Raw genomic sequence first — 16072 nt, 5'->3', positions numbered from 1 at the left:
GGATAGGGGACTGCAGGTACAGGCTTTAGAGTTTTAATGTAAAGGAGAGTAGAGAATGAAGGCAGTGGCTGGAAGGGAGTGTGATGGAAAAGGAGATGTGTTTGTTTGTTGTTAAGATGGGAGAAATCACAGTATATCTGTATGTACAGGGATGGCCCAGGAAAGAAGGGAAAAGTGAGCATGCTCTTTCTCCAGCCCCATTGCTAGTCCCAAGCCGTGCACCCCCGGGCGTACGCTCCTCTCCCACGGCCAGCTGTCTGGGCACTGCCATGGCCCCGTGTGGTACAGGGTTCGAAATCAGGTTTTCTCTGCTAGAGAGGAAAGAACCAGTGCGTGGGCTTCCACAGAAGTGCAGGCTGCCGCCCACACGAGGTATCTGAGCAAGACCTGCAGACCATCCTGTGGATATAGCAAGGAGACCCGGAGCCATTTGGCTAAAGAAACCCAGCTTAGACACTCTGGGGAACCGAGAAGTGGGTTTGACTAAACCAAGGTGTTTAAAGGCTGGACTCCAGGTAAAATGCAGAACCCAGAGGCGTCCGATCTCCATGGCAACAGTGAGCTGGGAAGCGAGAGAAGGAAGGCTGGGCCTGGCTTGCTTGATCCTGGCCTCTGAGAAGCCGAACCACCCAAACTGCTGGGAGCATTCTTTCCTGTGCCCTTTCCATGGGCCAGGGGAGGGCAGGGGGCAGTGGGAATCAAGCAGAGAGCTTGTGGGTTCTGGGCTGAGCACGCCCAAGGTGTAAGGCCTGCTGGTCTGCATATGTGGGGCGGCTCCCTTCGTCACCTCTGTGCCCACTCCCTCCTGATTAATGGCTAAATCTCGAGAACAAGGCATGACTCCGTGTGCTCAGAGTTACTCAGCGGTATTTCTCATGCTCCAGGCCAGCATGCACAGGCTACCCCTCAGCCCTACACTCAGGAACCTATGTGGCATCAGTGGGAATTACCTGTTTTGTTAGAATTGAGTCAAAATCACAAGGTGTCTTACTGGTTAGAATGGATTGCAGCAGAAGCAAAAACAGGTCTGCATTACTGTTAAGTCCGATGCTTACCCAGTGAATCCATTTCTCTACGTAACTGCTGTTCAAACAAAATAAAAGGAAATAAGTCAAAAGAAAACCCAGTGTGATCCCTTTGAGAGCTTCAACATTGGATACTTATGTTTGTAATCTCAACAATTTTGCTTAAAGGCAGCTGTTCTACAAAAACCCCTTTCCCAGGTCAACCTTCCTAATAGGAACACCCATGACCTCTCGGGAAGCAGCAGGGGCGCTGGCCCAGGACCCTGTCTCCGCCTAGATTAGTGGTGGCAGCAGTTAAACCTCACAGATCGATCTGAGGAGCATGGCGCTCTGGGCTCACTTCCTAAGCCACCCGAGAGCCCACCTCCAAGCTAGGACCCCCCAGTGTGCCATTGGGAGACCACCCGAGGCACCAAGGAAGATGGTCCACAAGTTTTCCACACCTTCTCATGGCAGTGCTTGGGTTGAAATGGCACACTGATGGGTGATGTGGTATCTAAGCCATCAGCCACTCTCACTACCTGGGTGAATGGTAACACAGAACAACGTGCCCATCCATCAGGCCATTTGCTGAGTGTTGGACCATGCGTGTCCCAGTTTAATGCTAGTTTGTGGGCCTGCTGCCCTCGGCCCACGGAGGGTGCTGGCACGGACCACTGGGACAGTCTGCTGGGCCTGTGTATGGAGGGGGAGCTGGTACAGGGCAGAGGAGAAGGGTCAGGAGGCACTGTAAGTCTCCTTGCCTTGGGAAGTTTCAACTTTTACCCAAAAGTTTGAGAACTTTTAGGAATGTTCTCAAAATAGGAGTAAGCCAGGTACACGTAGGCCTCCCCTAGGCTCCAGCAATGCGGCAGAGAGAAGTCGTTTTGGTATGCTGAGATCAGGAAACATCCCTCCTCAGCTTCTGCCAGCCCGACTCCTCCTCTGCTCAGGTGGGAGTGGGAAGCACGCAGGAAGCCTTCAGCACCATGTCACGGGGTCTCTTTAATCCTCCTGGCGAGGGGAGAGGATCAAGTTGGTCTCCCAGAGGCTGGCTGGCCCCGCCAGAGGTCGAGCACTCGGAGCTGTGCTCTTCTCCTTCTCCAGTTGCTCATGGGTGCAGGGGCTGAGCTGTCTCCTGCCGTGACCCCTGGCTCAAGTTGGCCCCTGGGGAGGTTTGTGGCCAGTACAGTCTCTTCCTGGCATTGTTCTTGGCATTGACCAGTCATCCAAGTTGGGAATCTCCCCTTCCCATGAGCCAGCCCTTGGCATTGCTTCCCTCATTCTCTGCTGCTCACTGCCAAGTCTCAGAAACCCTGACAGCTAAGCTTCTGCGCTGTCAAGTCTGGGAAGGTGGTGGGAATGCCGTCGCCATGCCAGCTGAGTCCGTGGCCAGGAGAAGACGGTCTCTCCATCAGCAGTTGCCAGGATTTCATGGTGACCTAGACGTGGGACAGAATACTGATGTTCTCGGGTTCTTGGGGCTCCAGTGCCTGGAACACAACCATAGAATTCCGAGTCTCTGCTTTGTGGAGATGATGTAGCAGAATAAAGAAATCCAGGTCCTTCCTGCCTGGAGACATGCCTCAGCCTCAGCCTTATCCCCCTCCAAATAGTGATGCTGACCTCCCTTCCTCACTCGGTGGTTGGAGAAGAGGAAAAAGGGTGAGAAGAGGGGCCCTTGGAAACAGACATGCTCGCTCACTCCTGGCTCTACCACTCGCTAGCTGTGCGACCTTGACCTCTGTGACATTTATCTATAAAATAATGTAGTAGTAACACCTACTCGCAGGGCTAGCATGAAACTGTGTAAGAAATGCACCAGAGCACCAAGCACTCAGACAGGGGCAGCTCTTCCTGTCATGCCCAGCTCCCGAGAGCTGTAGAACCTCATACTCAGGGTGACACTGGGCCCGCAGCGTCGGCATCCCGGAAACTAGTGAGACACGGAGGCTCTTGGGCCCCAACCTGACCCAGCAGAAGTAGAATCTGCATTTTCACAAGAGCTTCAGGTGACTCGTATGCACATTACAGTTTGTACAATCAGCTATAGAAGAATTTTGCTTTAAGTGTGGGTCCTCGGTGGTCTTCAGGGTCACTTCCATTTCTGAGATTCATTTGCCATGAAGCCTCCTTTGACATGTAGCTGAGGAGGGAAGAATTCATTTGAGGAGGGATACTGAGCCCTGGGGGGTGATACAAGCAGACCCTCTAAGACTCCAGTGGCCCGTCCCAGGTGTCAGAATCATGCAATCTTGTCTGTTTCAATAAAACTGAAGTATTTGTTGAGTGAAGACAAGTGAGACAGTGGCTGCCTTTAAGAAGCCAGGTGGCACGGTTCCTGCCAAGTAAATGGGAAGTTCCATGAAGTAGATCCTGAGAACAGCCAGGGGGCCTAAAGGAGAGAACATTGCCTCTGTGCTGGGGTCCAACCCCAGCGGGTCCAGGGGTCCCCAAAGGTGTGGACGGAGTCGGCGAAGAAGGAATGACACGAAGACAGCATTCAGTTGATCAGCAGCCTATCCAGGATCTCTAGCCAGGATCTCCAGCCAAGTTCTGGTCTGGATCTCCAGCGAAGTTCTGGTTTGGATCTCCAGCCAGGTTCTGTGTCCATGTTCTCTTGCTAGGTTCTCCAGGTTCTCCAGCCAGGTTCTGTAGCCATGTTCCCTCGCTAGGTTCTTCAGCCAGGTTCTGTCCAGGTTCTCCAGCCAGGTTCAGTCACCAGGTTCTAGTCAGGTTCTCTTGCCAATTTCTGTAGTCAGGTTCAGTCCAGGATCTTTTGCCATGTTCTCTCCAGCGAAGTTCTTCTGTCTGTAGGTTCTGTGTAGGTTCTGTCTTCTAAGTTCTGTGTATAGGTTCTGTCTTCTCAGTTCTGTCTTCTTAGTTCTGTCTCTCTTTACATCTGTATTTATACCAGTTGATTCCAATCCTATCAATCTCTATTCCAAAGGTTAGGGCGTTTCTTATCTCCATTCCAGAGAGTAAAGATTATGTAGCTTAAGCATGATTGTTCATAGTTAAAGTGATTAATTACCCGCCTGGCACTTAGTTAAGAGGTTTATTCCCTCCCTAACTTCAGGGGAAAATCCCTACCTGGGAAACAACCTTTCTCAGAGACCTTGGTTAAAACACATAGTGCCAAGAAGGTGAGCAAACATATTAAGAACAGTATGCCTTATATGCCAGGTCCCTTGAAACAGCAAGCATGGACCGGCTCCCGGCACCTCTGAGTGGTGGGGCCCTGAATGGCCTCCGACAGGAGACAGGATCAAGAGGGTCCCTGCAGCAAGAAAGAGTGTGATGAGCCAAGAGTGTCCGTGTGGGCATTTCAGAAGGGGTGCCTTCTGCACAAAGGCGTGGAAGTAGAAATGCCCGTGTGATGGGGGCATCAAATGCCTGTGGGAGGTGCAGGAAAGTGATGAGGCCTCAGGACCCCTGTAAGGGGCAGCAGGAGCTGGCAAGGTGAATTCGAGGTAGTGTCCTGAATCCTCCCAGGCACACAGTAGGGGCAGAGTTCAAAATCTTAGTTGACTACCATCTTTGTACTCTTCTGCTTTTAAGAATAAAACTGACACATGAAAAGCTGGCCTCTATATAAGGCTGACTCCATGGGCAGAGGTGGACATAGCCAACGTATGGTCAACTCCCAGTATCTGTTCCCCACACCAAGGTGTCCTCCCTCGCAGGAATCCTGTGGAGCTCAGGCTGCAGAGCTGAAGGGAGTTGAGTGGACTCATGGGTTCAGTGCTGAGCTGTGTCCCAGACATGGACTTTCTGTCTTGTGGTATTGATATTGTGTCAGGCCTCGGTTCCTTGTATAAATCAGAGCATGGAAGGTGAATTAGACCCTTTGTTCTCTAATATTCTGGGGTTGTTTCAGGATAAGACACCTAAATGCAGAGGTACAGCAAAGAATGAGGCAGGCAGCTTTTCTCACACTGGAAGGCTTTGGGTTCAACACCCCCATGTGTTCTCAGAGTGGCCTGCTCTGCTCACACTCTGAGATAGTTGCAAGAGGTCCTCCGGGTATGTGTGTAATACTGGAGAGAGGCGATTTTTTTTCCCCGAGGTTAGCAGCAGATTGCTCATAGTTCATACCTGAAGGCCCTTCCACTAGCAATGCATAAGTGCGTGCCTTGGGTTCAGAGGGCCAGAGCTTATGACGTATTTTTTACTTGGATAGGATTGATGTTCTATTCTTGTTCTCTTCATCTGCTTCCCAGTGAATCATTTTGGTTTTAACCCTGGGGAAGTAATTTGGGGAAGCATAATAATTTTCTAGTTTTTGTTTTTGTTTTTAACTAAGAGCAATTGAGTGTAGATGCCTGATCTCTGAATCTATTCAACTGAAATAGAGGGGGCTGTGGCATGGATACCAGCTATGCCCAGATCGGATCTTGGCTAATTTGACAGAAGCTTATGTTCAGGCTAATGAAGGTGTGGGTCCCTCAACAGATGGCACCCCTAGCTACTCAGGTGCTCAAGTAGAACCTTACATGCTGTCCTTAACATCTTTCTTTCCCTCACCACCCACATCCAAGATAGTTACCAGTCCATTCCATTCTCTTGACCTTGCCCACTGCTTGCCCCCTTCTTAGCTAGTCTCACAATCCACAACTCTCTCCCATCCCATCTAGACAACTTGCAAAGACCTCTTACAAAGAGTTTCATTCTTGCTCCCAACATCCTGTCCCTTACTGAGCAGCCAGAATGGTCTAACTTATTCTAACTTAATTTAACCTGACTGAATCCAGTTTACCTAATCTGACCTAAAGCTAAGATCTATCGTCACCTCTGCTTTATTAAACCTCAGAGACTCTCTACTGGAGCCAGAGTCTTAAATACGAACCCTCAGTCTTTGGAATGGAGCTCACCCATCATAGAAATACTAGCTGAGTTCAAACTCTTAAATAAAAACCTGTGCATACTCTCCTTCCCTTATCTGCTTGGCTGTTGGCATGAGTCAGGAGCAAAGCAAATATGTGGCATGCAAGGTCTGTCCCATCTGGTCCCTGCTTACTGCCGGAGCCTCTTAGGAAACGGTTCTCCTAGTTCAATGCACTCTAGACAAAATTGGCTTGCTTTCTATGCTACCCTTCTTAGGAACTTGGCACAAGCTGTTTCTTCTGTCTGGAATGTTCTCCTTTGTCCTTAACATACCAATCTACTCATTGTTCAGGTCCTGATTTGAATTTCCCTTGTTTGAATAAGTCTGTTTTGCCCTTCACGTGGAAATTGGGTCTTCCATTATGTTTTCTAATTGCACCCTTACTATATATTTTCCCATACTCTTCAAAAAAATATTTGTAATTTGTGTGGTTTCTTGCCTGATATCTGTCTTTGCCTCTAGCTATGTGAGCAGGGACCACGTCTGAGTATACTTACCACTGTGCTCCTCGTGGCTGGCACAGTCTTCAGTGGGTGTTTGTGAATGAATGAGTGAGGAATGAATGAATTGAAGAAGTAACACTAAACTTGGAGTCAAGAAACTTGACAAGTTGTTGCAGTTGAATGTGGTCTTGGTAAGATTGCTTCACCTCTCTGGGTTTATATCTCCCTCTCTATAAACTTTTCTACAAGGTGCTCCCTCGTCCTGATGCTCCAGGACATGAGTATGTGTGAATGCACAAGGTCAGAGATGGTGTAGGCAGTTTTCCTGTTCTTTCCAGTCATCTCCAGAGCTTTGTTTTTATTTCACGGTACTCTTTATGGTTCCACTCGTATGCATTTTAAACACACACATAAAAATACAATATATTCGCCATTCTGTATCTTGCTTTTTTAAAGCTAATATAGCTTGGAGATTATTCAATATCTACAGCAATAGATCTAGCTCAATTATTTTCCCCCAATGGTTGCTAAATAATTACTCCTATTATACCATCATTTATATAATCAATATTAGGCCCACCGCTTGCTTTCTTTTTATTACTTTATATTTTGTAAATGTATATTTGGTCTCCAGAGGTGCTGGATTTTTTAAATATGTTTTTATTGATTTCAGAGGGGAAGGGAGAGGGAGAGAGAGATAGAAACATCAATGATAAGAGAGAATCATTGACCAACTGCCTCTTGCACACCCCTTACTGGGGATCGAGCCTGCAGCCAGGGCATGTGCCCTTGACAGGAACTGAACCCGGGACCCTTCAGTCCACAGGCCGACATTCTATCCACTGAGCCAAACTAGCTAGGGCTATTACTTTATATCTCTCAAATGTTTTTTATTGAGAAATAATCTCAGACTTACATAAGTTATAAAAATAGTACAAAAATTCCTGTATACCTTTCAAATTCTTCAAATTTTAACATTTCGTTACATTTGTTTTATCATCATCTCTCTGTCTGTCTCTATGTGTGTGTATTTACATGTTATATGTATATGTAAACATACATATGTACATTTTATTTTTTTCTAAAAACCATATAATTGCTTTTTTAATATTTGAGAATAAGTTGCAGATATGATGGCCCTTTACCCCTAAATACTTAAGTGTGTATTTCATAATATCAAGGACATTCTCTTACGTATTCTCAATGTGATTATCAAAATCAGAAAATTAACATTGGTAAAATACCATTACCTAAATTTTTATTCAGATGCATCACTAATGTCCTTTATAGCAAAAGGAAAATGCTTTTATTGGCTCAGGTTCATATGGTCTTAGGTTTATTTCTAAGTATTTGATCATCACGGTTGCTATTTTTAATTGGGGTTTCTTTACCATTATGACCATTGACTGGTTATGTTTGCGTATACAAAGGCCATTGACTTCTGTGTGTTAATTATATATCTTGCTGTCATCATTGACGTTCCAGGTACACTATCATATCATATACAGATAGAGGTTGTTTTGCTTCTTTTTTACCTTTGTGCTTTTAATTGGTTTCTCTTGTCTGATTGCATTGGCTTAATACTACTAGTGCTATGTTCAATAGTAACAGAGATAGCGGGCATCTTCATCCTTTTTCTGATGTTAGTGAAAATGCTCTATAGCTTTCTCATTACTGTCTTTAAGACCAAAGTAGGTAGGTAGGTAGATAGATAGGTAGACAGATATGTAGATATATGTTTATTCTGATAATTCGCGTTAAAAAAAGTATCCCTCATTTCGTATTTTCTTGAGTTTTATAAAAATCAGGAATGAGTATTGAATTTTGTCAAATGCTTTTTTGGTATCTATGGAGATAATCAATGATTTTTTTCCTTGGATCTATTAATATTGTAATATTAATGGCTATCCTAACATTGACTGAAGTTTGCATTCCTGAAATAAATCTCACTTGGTCATGTTGTATTCATTTTTTAATATGGTATTAGATTATATTTGTTAATGTTTCCTTTAGTATTTTGTATCAATAGTCTCTTTCTTGTGCTATTGCTCTCATGTTTAATATCCATGTTACACTTGTTTTACTAAAGAAATTGGGAATTTTCTTCATTTTCAATGCTCTGGAATCATGTGTTCAACATTGGGTTTATCTGTTCTTTCAAGACTTGAAATAATTCTCCTATAAAATCATCATGGCCTAATGATTTTGGAGGCTAGTTTATTAATAACTTTCACTGCAAGATATGTATTTTTTTGCTATTTAATTAATTTTTAAAATTTTGTATTTAAGTTTGTTGTATGTTTTTTTTTTTTCCTAGTAGTTACCTTTGTACTTAATGTTTAATGCTACTTAGTCCCACATGTTTATATTTAATGTTTTTCATCTGGCTTATCAGTTTTTATTAAATTCTTTAACTTAAACCTTTTGTCTATACAACAATCAGTATAGTTATTCTACTTTACCCCCTCCCCCCATTTTTTAGTTGCATTACTTCTACTTTGGCACATATAGCCTCTGTACATTAGTAATTAGCCCTCCAAACAATCTATGTTTTAATCTTTGAGATATATAGATATATATAGAGAAATTGAGATATAGAGAGACGTAGAGATATAGAGATGCCCATCATTGATTTTTTTACATTCATCTCATGGTTGGATGAAGCGCATCATCCAATAGATTGCTCAGGAAGGGCTCATGGATGCAGAATTCCCTGCTCTTGCATCTTGAAACTGCTGTTCTATGACTTTGACACTTGGGAAAGAAGTTTGCCTACTGATAAAATTCCAGGCTCTTACTTTCTTCCCTTGAGGTTCCTTTAAAATGCTGCCCCATTGTTGCCTTGCTTTGTATTTCTTTAGAAGCCTGATGACAGTTTAATTCTCCCAACGGTAAGTTATTTGATCTCTTTGCTTGAAAGCCCTGACAATTTATTTTCTTTATCTTTGAAGTCTGTTACTTTACCAGGACACCAGAGTTGATCATTCGGAGTACATTTTCCAGATATCCGTTGGGATCTCTCAATATTTAAAGAAAGCTTTATTGAATCATATTTTTGTATTTATTATCTTCCATGGTTTTGTTTTTCTTCTTAAGGGACTCCAGTTACAGATAGGATGTTTTCTTTCCTGTCTTTCCATGCAACCACTTTCTAATTCTTTTTGCTTTCATTAGTTTCTCTTTGTCCTAAATTGTTTATTGGGTAAGAATTGTACAGACATTACTTATATTAGCCATAACAGTGGAGCTGGAGAGTATTACACCTTCTCTAAGCTGGACGGCGAGAACCGCCAATAACATGGTGGAACTTGGGGCCCTTTCCAAGGCTAGGGCTCTGGTAATCAGCAGACAACAGGCCTAGAATCTCCCTGTGCTTGTGGACTGGTTTGGTGATCCTTGGGTGTCAGGATTCCTTCTGATAGGTAGCCTTATGGAATGGGTCAGTGAGGATAGCCTCAAAGAATTTCTACGTGTCTTCACCAGCCCAGTAGGAATGCAGGACTCTCAGAGCCCTACAGTGGCGGCCAGCTGGCTCCTGGGCAGCAGACTGAAGCCTGGAGCAAACCTGAGCCGAGCCAATCAACACCATGATGGACAGGCTTGCCAGAGGTCGCACCCTAGGAACAGGGTGTTTTCGGTCACACAGTGCACACGAGTCTGATATATGACATAGCCTTGCTTGGCCTTGTATCCAGCCTGTGTGTTTTATGGAGCCAGGGCTTTGGGGAGGGGTGCTGTGGTGCGCACCCTGAGAAGAAAGCTCGTTATATCTGCTGCTTCTTCCTCCGCAGCTCCTGGCTTACCTCATGGCTGCGGCCAGACGGAAAGGAAAAAGCTCATCAGTTCATTATTGTTCTCTTGATTGTTTTCAGGCCTTTCATCGATGCCTTTAGTAGGTTTTGACTCTATACTTTCTTTGGCATCTTCTACAATAGTCTTCATCTTGTCTTTTTTTTTCATCTCTTTTCTGAGTTCAGTGAATTCTCTTTAAATTTCTATTTCTCTTTTGCCACTGGCTTTTAGTTTTTTAAATTTGTTTTTAAGTATTTTGGATTAAATTTTATTTTGTTCCATCAATATCTATCTCCCCTATACCTTCTTTCACCTCCCCTCACTAACCTCCCCTCCACAATCACCACAAAGTGTTTTCAGATTCTGATATAATTACAGATGTGTCTTTAAAAGTTGTTTATTTTAGAGTATTGTATTCAGTTTTCTTCTGCTTAACGGCTATTTTTGTGTAGTGTTGGAAGAAAACTGTCATCAGTAGAGGTTTTTGGATTCTCATGTTATATTTTTAATAGGAGATTTGTCTTTATTCACATTTCTTGTATCCATTTTTTTTAATTTGGTGCATTATAAGATCCCTGTTTTAATGGTAGCCTTTTCTTTTTTTCTCTCTTTTGTGTATAATTGACTCATTTATTTTTATAAGCACTTTTATTACATTTATTGGAGTAACATGACTTCAAACATTATATAAATTTTAAGTACACAACTTTATAATATGACATCTATATACTCTCTATTTTGTGTTGACCACCCAAGTTTTACTCTCCTTCCTTTTCTATCAGTATATAATTTCTCTAATGAATTTTATGATTGTCATCGTTGTTGTTATTGTTATTAGGAAAGGGATATGTGTCCTGATTTTCCCCCTCTTTTGTCTTACAGGGCCCCCGCCCCCACCCCGTTCTTCTTCCTCCCTTACCAGCCAATCCCCAAAGAGCTTCTCTCCCTCCCTCTTTACCTTCTCATCTAGAAGCAATGTTTTGGAAGGCCGTGGTGTTGAATTCATTTAGTCAGTCCTTGGACCTACCAAGACACTTTCAGTGCTTTCACACTTATGGTGAATCTTCTCATTCTTAAAAACTTTCTCTTAGGGCTGATGCTATCTCCTTTTTTCTCTATTTTACATAGTTTATTGTTTTGTTTTGTTTTTCTAGACTGTCCTTGTTCACCATAGAGCTTGTAGCAGGAGTCAAAAGGTAACTTGCTGATTTTTTTATTAAAAGTAATTTAAAATCTAGGCATTTTCTGTTTTCAGGTTATGCTGAGCAATAGCCAGAAATACAGTAACAGGGCTGGAATTAAGACAGAGCTGTTTGATTAGAAAGCTTTTGGTTGTATTATACAATAGAGAGATGGAAAGGGTTTATAGAATATATAGGCATATGGATAAAGCCACACACTTGAAGCCAAATCATACCTAATCAATCATGGTGCATGGCCTTTTGCATAATGTACTAGTAATAGTCACTTAGTACTTTTGCTGCTGACTGTGGAAAAACCCTAATCAGTTGTTATTAATTCTACTAATTTTGTGTAAGACTAAATATTATGTCATTGAGAAGTATGGAATTATATGATCACCCAATTTTCCATTTTCGTAGGAGGACTTTTATGGAAATATTGAGCCATGCTGAGGGTAAAGGATTTTAGCAGATGATAATGCAACTCTTCAGGCAAAAAACTAGACTAAACCCTACTGCCAAAGGTCCCCGATAAAAATTAAATCTCCAGATCCGAAGACTTGTCTCAGTCTTCATTCTTCTTGTTTTGCTTTTTCTCCAAAATTTATTACTATGGACTTCCAACTCTTACTTGAAAGTAATTTCTCATGAGGACAGACCACAGTTTTTCTTTGATCATGCCTTATTTGTCTCCTTTTCTGGGTATAGTTTCCTTCCATCACTCCACAGATATGCGTATTTTCCAAGCTCTGTGTTAACCCTCTATTCTTTGCTTTCTTAAAACTTTCCATTAGAGGATGTACTTACAGGTGTGACTCCTGTCATCGTTACTTGTAGGCCAAATATATCCGTCATCTCTCTCAGTCTTTATCCTTTGATGAACTCCACTGATAGTTTTTAACAGAGTTCTGGCATTGGGAGTGAGAAAGGAAGGGACCTGGCTGCATTTCTGTCATCACCTCAAACTCAGACAGTCCTAAGTTAAATCTGCGTCTTTTCTCCAAATCCAGCTTCTATTTTTGATGAAATTTGTTGACATAATTTTCCTCGAGTTGCCCAAACTGGAAGTGTGAGCATCACTTTTGCTTGACTTTTCTGATATACACTCCCACCATCCTTATTGTATTGATTTATAGTCAACACATGCTTTAAATCTTTCACGTGCTCACTTTCCCAATGCACACTTTTTAAAACTCACTTCCAATTTAATGTAATAGCTGCCTAACTGAAATCTGTTTCTACCCTCTTTGCTGTGCACCTTCCCACAGTCCATCGCCAGATTAATCTTTCTTCAATATCATTTTCAGCAAATTTATACTCCTGTTCAGAATCCTAGAGTGGCTCCCCATTTTTTCTATTTCTTCCATTACCTAGGCATTCAAGTTCTTCAATCTTCCTAGTCATTTTGATTGCTCTCTACTCAGTTCAGAGCATATATGGTTAGCCTGCCTGGTATATTTAACCTTTCACTGAATGTACAATTTTCTCTTTGCCTTCCTGAAACCTAAGATGTCTATTCTCCCACATTTCACTTAGTTTAAATACCACTCATACTTTACATCTCTAGATAAATCTTGCTTTTATTCCATGCACTTTAATCTCCAAAAGTTTTCCCCACAACCTGTTACAGAAAAACCGGACCAGAACCAAATAGCGCTCTGAGAGTTTGGAGTTACACTTTATTCACCGCGGCGGGCTCAGGGAAATGCATCCAAATCTAAGCCAAGCTACAAGCAGAACTTCCCTTTTTATAGAAGAGCCAGCCCTTTGTGTGCTTGCTGGCGGCGGCCTTGAAAACTGTACAGTTCTATCCAATTAAAAAATGCACCTGGCATGGCATTGGATGTATCTAGTCTCTGGCCTACAAGGTCAGAGAGCTAAGTTTATCTCCCCCACTATTCAAGCAGGCTAGAAAGCAAAGTTACTTTTTCAGAATAAGAGGCTGTCCAAAGAATAGCAGAGAATTTCAAACAGTATTTTTACAGAATAAGGGTTTTCCTTCACAAACCAAGTTCCCACATCAGGTCTTAATACCTTAGTACCTTTATATTAATACCTATAATATAAAAGTACATACCTCCCTGCACACGCACACTCCAATGTGGTAGAATAGGGACAGGGAAACCACAAAAAGTTCTCTGAATTCAGAAAGAGGAGGAAGGGGACACACTTGCTGGGCGCTGATCCTTAGCAATTTTGAAATCCCTCTCAACAGATATTGTGAAGGGTCCCAGTCTGGGTTGGGGAATGTCCCTTGATTAGGCTGCAGTTCAGAGTGACTCTTTACTCTAAGTCACTTTATCCAATTGAAATACTGACCTTCTCAGTTAATGTGGGAGGGGAGGAGGAGCAGGGAAAGTGGCATATTGGCTCTTAAATGCTCCATTTTGATGCAATACATGTGACTTCCACTCTTTTGTCATTGGTCAAAGCAGGTCACATGCACATGCTGCACTTCAAGAGAGCAAAGAAATGTATTCTTCTTGCACTGGGAGGGAGAGCCAGATCAAATTGTGAATAGCACGGGGTCTGTCACTTCTGGGTGGAAACTATAGGCTATTACTATAAGGCATTGAGGCAGCCCTTTGTAAGGGAATGAGCAATGATGTCTAGCAGAAGATGCCAGAAGGTGCAGCTTCTTCCTCTGGTCAGGCAAATACTTGGAGCACTGCATCCTGTGGAAAGAATTGTGGTACTCTGCCTGGGAGCTTCTGGATCGGCTGCCTCACAGCCTCTCATCTGTTGACTTTGGTATCCAGAAGCAACTCCTCTGTGCAGAGAGGGGGTTGAAAGAGAACTCACCCTATGTGGCTCATTCAGAGAGTAAATGCCTCTGAGAGACAGTGCTTCTTGGTGGTTATGCTAATGCAACTAAGGCTTTTTACAGCACCCTACTTAAAATACACACTCACTGGAATCGCTCAGTTTTTTAGAGAGCAATTACTCCCAAAGCTCAGAGATGACTGGAGGCTGTTCCAAAGCCATCAGGGAACAGTACGGAGCTCTAGTAGGTCTTTGCACCTGTTAACTCTTGCCATGGATGCAGTTACTCTCTAGAAGCCACTATGAGGCAAAAAGTGCGAAGAATCTGATTGTTTGTTTATTTGTTTGTTTTGCAATTGAGAGGTTCAGGAGCCCGTTCTGGAAGTTTTACGAGGGGAGCACAACAAAACTGGCTCCATTATTGATGAGATGGATTTGGGGAGAAAGATCAAAGAGTCAGTGACCTCAAGTCAACACAGCGGGGGCTCTGTTAATGCCCAGGCACAGTGGGCATTGCCTGAGTTGAGTCTGTCCTTTGGGTGAGTGTAGGCATGCAGGGGCTGAGACAGGTGCTGAGGCTCAGCCTGCCTCTTTTTCATTTAAATTAATAGGTTTCTCCTTTGTTTTATGGAACCTGACAGCACTGGTTGTCGCTTTTTGTGGTTGACTACCCCCATAGTATTTAATTACAGAGGAGATTTTTAAAAGCAACAATGAACGCATTTTCTAAATATGTCCTCCATCCGCTCCCTCCCTGGGTAATTGGAGGCAGAGGGAAAGGAGGGCTGAGGGGTATTCCCAGAGGCCTCTTGTCAATCAACCCCAGGCAGGTTCCCTGGGGGCCACTCCCCGAAGCTCAGTCACCTGGAAACCGAGGCAGGGACAGCAGGGGGTAGTGCCCTGCAGTGCTGAGGCCACACCCAAGCACAGGAAGCTCTCACACCTGCTTCCTTAGTCCTTCTTGTGAAGGCTGAGGCACCATTCAAGAGCTAGGTTGGAAATTATACACTTCAGCCAGAGAAGTGACGTGTTCTGTCAAAATAAAAATAAAAATATCAAGCAGCTTCTAGGAAGATCCGAACCAGACTCCGTGAACAGCTCCTGGCGCAGGTGATACGGAGCCTCTTTTCTTTGTTCTTTTGAGTGAAAAAAGTCAGTGCAAGAAGAATATCATCTTTTTTATTTACTCATCTCTTCATCCACTCCATTCATTCATCAGTCAGTCAATGTATTTGACCCTGTACCAGGCACTGAAAGATTCGATTGGTGGGTGTTTCACTGGGCAGGGAATGGTACTGGGGGACCTGGGGCAAGGTCCTAATCTGGACAATTAGAATGAAGATAAGAATAGTTCAGAGGCTTTGGCTTCTGTATCTCAGGTCCCTCCTGGCCCAGACACCAAACTTCTAGTTCTCTCTCAGGAGAGGAAGAGGAAAGAAAATGAGTGTGGCTACCTCACATGGCCATTTCTTTGTTTGGCTGGCCACCTCCATTTGCCTTCTCACTGCTTATGTGGACCTTGAACTTTACCAATTATAATCTTCAGGCCAGATGGTGAAGGAGGTCAGTGTGAGGCATGAATCACAAGGACTTCTCAACTGGAGAGACTTTCTTATAAGAACCAAAGAGTGCTCAAGGACCCACAATAATGCCCTATTGCACTACGTGCATATACTAGTACACACACACACACACACACACACACACACACACGCACAGGCGAGCACAAGGAGAGTTATACTAGTTGCCCCTCAACTCTCCTTTTGGAAAATCACATTGAAGTTGTGAGTCATTTTATATCACAAAAAGGATGACCTCACCTGTGAGCTCATTTATCATTTCCATCTGTTCCTTCACAGCTGCAAGGGGCTGTGCAGCCCCTCCCACAAGCATCCCTGAGTTGCATGATGTTCTTCTTCTCCACGTAGAACTCCCTTTATGTGAGAAGAGGGAGCATCTGCCTTCCCTCTCCCCTACAGTTTGCACAAGAACAATCTGATC

The 16072-nt window shown here is 43.5% G+C and overlaps 1 protein-coding gene across 3 annotated transcripts in view; it reads left to right on the top strand.

Moving 5' to 3' along the window:
- SHISA6 (shisa family member 6) overlaps positions 1-16072 on the top strand; it is a gene marked incomplete at both ends in the record, with an annotated part of 285249 nt that overhangs the window by 149595 nt on the left and 119582 nt on the right. The window lies entirely within an intron of this gene.

The sequence above is a fragment of the Myotis nattereri genome, assembly GCF_964212035.1.
Source record: "Myotis nattereri genome assembly, chromosome: 16".
Classification (NCBI taxonomy): Eukaryota; Metazoa; Chordata; class Mammalia; order Chiroptera; family Vespertilionidae; genus Myotis; species Myotis nattereri.
The sequence above is the reverse complement of the archived record's forward strand: the minus strand, read 5'-3'. Positions and strand labels throughout refer to the sequence as shown.